Source organism: Oryzias latipes, assembly GCF_053564925.1.
Source record: "Oryzias latipes strain Hd-rR chromosome 1 unlocalized genomic scaffold, Olatipes_Hd-rR_3.1 chr1_Y".
Classification (NCBI taxonomy): domain Eukaryota; kingdom Metazoa; phylum Chordata; class Actinopteri; order Beloniformes; family Adrianichthyidae; genus Oryzias; species Oryzias latipes.
In genome coordinates, this window is record NW_027616335.1 from 5,297,298 (window position 1) to 5,303,796 (window position 6,499).

Consider the following 6,499-nt stretch of genomic DNA (forward strand, 5'->3'; position numbering starts at 1 on the left):
AATAAAGTCTTGTGGTCCGTACTGCTCGAGCGAGCTGGACCGGGCCAGCAGACAAATGGCTATGTCGAGCCCTGTGTAGATTTTGAACAGCGTGGGCGTGGCGAGCTTGCAACCGTTGCCATCTCAGCTAGCTCGCACATTTTTCATCGGAATATCGTGAAGAGGAAATATGCAATTCCCTGGCCCGCGCTGAACAAAACGATGTCACGCACGACAAGATCGATAAAGGAATGTGGGCGCGGTAAGCAAAAAACCGTCGCAAAAAAATGTGCTGACTCGGCAAAAACGAAAAAATTCTGAACTTTTTTTTTGAGAATCGCCAAACGAAACCAATCTACCCCTTGTTCGCGATATCCAAAGGAAGTTTTGAAATCATTACGGGATGGTGACACAACCTACGGTTTGGCGGCCAATTTGTGCCAAAATCTGCAATTTCCCCATTTTCGCGTTTTTACACAATATGAAAAAATGAACTTTTTCTCCAGGGATTTTCACGAAATTTCACTCACATGTTGCTAGAGCAAGTCCACAACTACCTCTGGAGTTAAAATCATTATGGGATGGCCCCACGACCTACGACTTGGCGGCCATTTTGTGGCGAACTCTGAGAAATGGTGACTTTCGTCTTTTTTGACAATATGGGAAAACTATACTTTTGTTTAAGCGATTTTCACAAAATTGCAGACACACATCACCAGCTTGATTCTACAACTACCAAAGAAGTTTTGTTGACCTTTGACCTTGGGAAGAGGCAACCATCTTGGATTTTTTCAAAAAAGCACCTTTAGTAACGGATACCAACGAAAACTCTTCCTAGGGATTTTTATCGATCTTCTCGAAACTTCTCGGGCATCAATGGCAACCTACTGTGGACAAAATGTTGGAATTAGAAGTTGTAGATTTTAAACGGCGTGCGCGTGGCGAATTGGCAACAGTCGCGATTTTAGCTAGCTCGCACATATTTTATCGGAATGTCTTGAAAATGAAATATCCGATTCCCTGGCCCACACTGAACAAAACGATGTCACATACGACAAAATCGATAAAAGAATGTGGCCGTGGTAAGCAAAAAACGATCGCAAAAAAACAAAACATAAAATGGTTGCTATGGAGATAAAACCAACAGAAAAGCGGCCATTTTGAAAAAAGTGGTTTTTTTGTCAACTCATGACATATAGCTTTCACCAATGGAGCAATGTGTTTTTCTGAGTAAGTTAATGATGCTGATCGCTATGCTAGCACTTTTAGCCACATTAGCATAGCTAGCATAGTTAGCATGATTAGCATTTTAGGTAATGTGTTTTTCTGAGAGAGTTAATGATGCTGATCACAATGCTAGCACTTTTAGCCATATTAGCATAGCTAGCATAGTTAGCATAATTAGCTTTTTACGTAATGTGTTTTTCTGAGAGTTGATGATATTGGTCGAAATGGTAGCACTTTAGCCACATTAGCATGGTTAGCATCGTTAGCATGATTAGCATTTGCAACATTGACTAGCCTTAATCAAAGGTGGGCGGTGAGGACGGTGAGGGCGGTGAGGGCGGCGGTGTTGTGTAGAGTTAGGCGTGGAAGGCGGGTTGCATCTGCGGGCCATACAACGTTGCGGCTTTAATTTTTATTTTTTTTCTCTAACTTGTCCTGTCCAACAGCTGGGCAGGCAGATGAGAGCTGACGGCCTCTTGTGTTGGACATATTTTACTTTAACAAGAGGGGTTATTAATCTTCAGACAAACCAAAGGTATGTCTGAATAAACCCCTTTTGTAATAGAGGCCAAACTTTATTACCGTAAATTCCGGACTACAAAGCGCACCCGATTACTAGCCGCACCCACCCATTTTCACGTGTTTAACTACTTTTATACATACACAAGCCGCGTCGGAGTACAAGCCGCATGTATTAGGCAGTATTAGGCAACATTGTCATCCTGACGAATCACGTCCTGACTCCCAGATTAAGAGTGCTTCATTAGCACACAGTGGGTGGAGCCAGCTTTGCCTCAGGCTCATGTATTTGAGTATATCTACATCTGCCAAACAGCATGGAACTCTATTCTGTTCACAAGTTCCTCAGTTATGTTTTTTTTATTCATTTTTTTATTTTTTTATTTTTTTTAACTTATTGACAATCTAGGTATCATACATAAAATTACAAACAGTAACCATATAATCAACATTACATCCCTCAGTTATGATGCGGAAATTTACATCTGCGATCCCCCATTTCCCATGAGTCTTAGGGGCTAAAGGCGGGGCCAATGCCCGGCTCGCCATTCTGTTGTACGTGTTTAAGAATGAGCAAGTATCAGCAGTGCATGGAGGGGTGAACGGGTAAAGCTCTCCTTCCGCTTGTGTCGCTGCAGCGTTATGGGAGTAACAGGGCTGGTTAAAAAACACACCGGTAAAATAAAGCAGCGGCGACTGAAAAGCGCGCGCCTCAGGGCGATACGCACGCCTCCTCGCGGCGCGTGGGTCAGAAGTTTCCTTCCACAATAAACACTGTTGCTCCGCGGACGCCTCGAGTAAGCCCTGGCTGCAGCCTGCAGAATGGCTCGATGCCTCTGCGCTCCGCGCTCCCGCGCACTCCTTGTCTCCCCTTCCTATCTACTCCGACAGCTCTGGCCAGGGCGGCTTCAAGGAGGAGCGCTTCGTCCCCATTGCGCCGGTGAACGGAGCAAATCGTGTCTGTGCAGAGCAATCAGACTTAATACTGTACGTTTTGTGTATGTGGGGCGGATGCGTTGTTACGTGTGGGAGCCATTTAGACTGCCATCAGCCCCGCAGCTCACACGACACGCAGTCTCCAGCTCACACGGAGGCTGTGAGCATTTCAAAGCAAAACTCCGCTCAGTCCTTAATAACCGTTAAAACGACCACATCAATTTGTGTTTCCAGTCGTGTCCCGACAAAATAAAGGCTGATGTTATTCCCACATATTTACGTGCAGCCAGCCGAGTCACTATCAGAAGAAGAAGAATCAGAATCAGAAAAACAAATGACTTGTGCTTGGTGTTAGATAGAGAACTCAAACCATTCACTGTGTCCGAAAATACGTACATCGCGGCCGCCAATTAAAACCATAAATTAGCCGCGCCACTGAATAAGCCGCACGGCTGTAAGCGCAGGAAAAAAGTAGCGGCTTATAGTCCGGAAATTACGGTAATTTCAATCATGTTTGAAAATCTTTAGTGTTGGACTGGACGGAAAAGGAAAGAAGGGAAGAAGAGAGAGGGATGTTAGAGAGGGGGGGGGGGGGTAAGGGTGATAATAAGAGGGGGGGGATAAGACCATGAAGCAGCATAAAGCAACAAGTTTACTGGTTGTTTATCATTACGGTAAGGTTCAAATGTAGTACAAAAAGGACGCGGCCTGTCCACACACACACTCAAATGTTATCAACACACCTGCTGGCTGAAAAAAAAGTCCACATGTCAACATGTACACAAAACAGATAGTGTTCACACATGCATACTTATGCCTTTAAACCAACTAGTGTGAAATATTTCATTCATTCAATTAGGGCTGTGACGATAACCGCATCACCGCATCACTGTGATGATGAGGTCATCACCGCGGTGATGAGGTCATCACCGCATCACCGCACTTTTTTTACGCACTTTTTTTATGCCTTTTTTTTTCCTTTTTGCATATGGTGCGTGTTTGGAACTATAATAAACACATTAAACGCATTCATCTTTGCTGATAATTTCCTTTTTCTGCTAGTGCTGTGTTCAGACTTTCCTTCTTTCTTTCAGAATGTTGTCTTCTTTTCTTCCACCGCGTGCGCGCTCTCATTGTCTGCCTCTGCGCTGCACGTGACACGCGGCTCCCTTTACAGTTACACAAACAGGCGGGCGCTTTCAGGAGCACACATCCTTATTCTACAACAGAAGTTTCCGTCTCGCAAGGAAATACAACAAATTTACTGCTTTCTAATTATTAATTTCCATTGTATTCATTTCCGTTACAAGCTGCGTGCGTTCTTAACTGCGCGACACGGCCGCCCGCCGGAGGATTTTGTGTTGGAGGGGGGGGTTATTACTGTTCTCCTTCACTCCGTAACACCAAACATGAACGCGCACTGTTAGATTTCCATAAAAATCACTACATGTTTTGTTTGGGAACTATTTTTTGCAGCGTAACGTTACGTGTCTGTATAACCAAAGGCGGAGCCTCCTGCCCCGCGTTCTTCATGGGTGTCAGGCTTTACGGCTACCGGAAAGGTGACAGTGTCTGCAGTCTGTTTATTACTGGGCAATATATAATATTCTGAGAAGATGTCTGTACCAGAGAGCACAGGTGAAACTTGAATGCAGCTCCAGAGCGGTCCGCTGCAGAAGAATCAACACGCACCCCCCAACATATGTGTGCGCACCTTCCTACTATTCCTACACAAGACGCTCCGCGCTCACACACACAGCCAATCTAAAACACCTATAGTTAGTTCACAAGTTAGATATGTAGTTGTTAGTCGTTACTGTTATCTGTTAATAAAGACAAGTACGTTGTAATTTTATTTATTTCCAATGCGGCCGCCGGGAGATTTTGTGGGTTTTTTTTACGGGTGGGGTGCGGTGATCACCACGGTGATGAACCACCGGTGATGAACTGCGGTGATCACCGCGGTGATGGAAAATTCGACACCATCACCGCTCTACATTCAATCATGTAAACTGTTAGTGCAGAGGTGAGCTAACACCTGTGCTCAGGTGAGTGTTTATGTTTTTCTAAAATGGACGGTGGAATGTGAAAAGAAGGAAGGAGAGTGCCCAGCCATCCCCACACGGCAGCAGGCAGGGAACAACCGCCCCCAGGCCCCCAGCCCGCCACCCAGGCCAGGGCAAGCAGGACCGCTGCGAGGCCCCCAGAGCCAGAGAGCAGGGAGGCATGGAGGAAAAGGGAGCGCCGCACCAGCCCAACCAGGAGGGCAACCCCCCGCCGCGCCGGGAGAGCCCAACGCAGGGCCCCACCCGAGAAGGCCCAGACCAGCAGCCCACCACCCCTCAGGAGTTCCGGGCATCCCCCCGCCCCAACCCCAGGTATGAGCCAGGACCCCCCAAGGGAGACCCGCCCCACACTCCAGGCAGCCACCCGCCCGGCCCATGGTTGGTCCAGGGAGGAGCAAGGCAGAGGCCAGCCGCCCCCGCCCAGGAGGGGTGTTGTTAACTTGGCCCGACCAGGCTCGGCCACAGTTGGAGATTTGGCGGGGCCCAGTACCCAGGGGCAAGGACCAAAACCCACCCCCCAGGGACACGGACACCCCCGGCTCAGGTGTAATGTGAAAGTAGCCCCCCCCAAGGCGCATCGCAGGCTAAGGCCCCCACACCCTCACCCTAACATGAGGTTATATGAAGAAGGGGTTAAGTTGGGGACAGCTGATACACTGTCTATTTTAATAAATTGTTTTTCCAATTTATTAAAATAGTTTTTTTAGCAATACAAAGAGTTACGAAAAGGATAGATACTAATCCTCCTTCTATATCGATGGCACTCATGTCACCAAGCACACAAAGTGACGGTGAAGCCGTAATTGAAACCTGATAGATCGGCACATACCTGCTGCCAGAGAGCCTGGACAGGCATACAGAACCACAGTGCGTGCATGTAACTGTCGGGTAGATTACTGTCACAGTGCAGACAAATGTCTGAGTTGCTGAGACCCATCTTGAACATCCGTTTGTCTGTCCAGTGTAATAAATTCTGTGTAGAGTTTTAAAATGGATTAGCTGCAGATTTGGACTTTTTGTCAGTTTAAAGGTGTTTAGACAAAGTTTTGACCAGAAGCTTTCATCTGTGCTGATGTAATAAATTCTGTGTAGAGTTTTAAAATGGATTAGCTGCAGATTTGGACTTTTTGTCAGTTTAAAGGTGTTTAGACAAAGTTTTGACCAGAAGCTTTCATCTGTGCTGATGCTCAAATCTGTATCCCATTTTGTTGTTGGAAGGGAAATATTATTGTCTAAATTACATAAAAGTTTGTATATTTTGGAGAGAGTTTTATTCATTGAGAAATTAATCAGAGTGGTAACTACATCTGGTAGCTTCAAATCGTCTCTGTATTTAAGCTTTTTGGTAATAATTGATTTAAGTTGCTGATATTCCAAGAAATTATTTATTCCATGTTTCTCTTGAAGTTCCTGGGAAGTTATGAATCTACTATCAATAATTATGTGCTGTAGCTGTTTTACGCCCCCTGCTTGCCAAGCTGGGAAGTGTATCATTTTTTTGTTCATAAAGATGTCTGGGTTATTCCAGATGGGTGTCATTTTGCACGGTTGACTTGATGATTTTGATATTTTGAGAAATTCCCACCAGGCTGTTAAATTCGTGTTTATATTAATACATTGAAAACAATCCTGTTTTTTAACCGTTTGGCTAATAAATGGTATATCTGACAGATTGATCTTTCCACATAACGCCTGTTCCAAGTCTAACCATGAGTTGGTTTCTGGATTATTTTTTAACCATTTTAAGATGTATTGCAATCTATTTGCAAGAA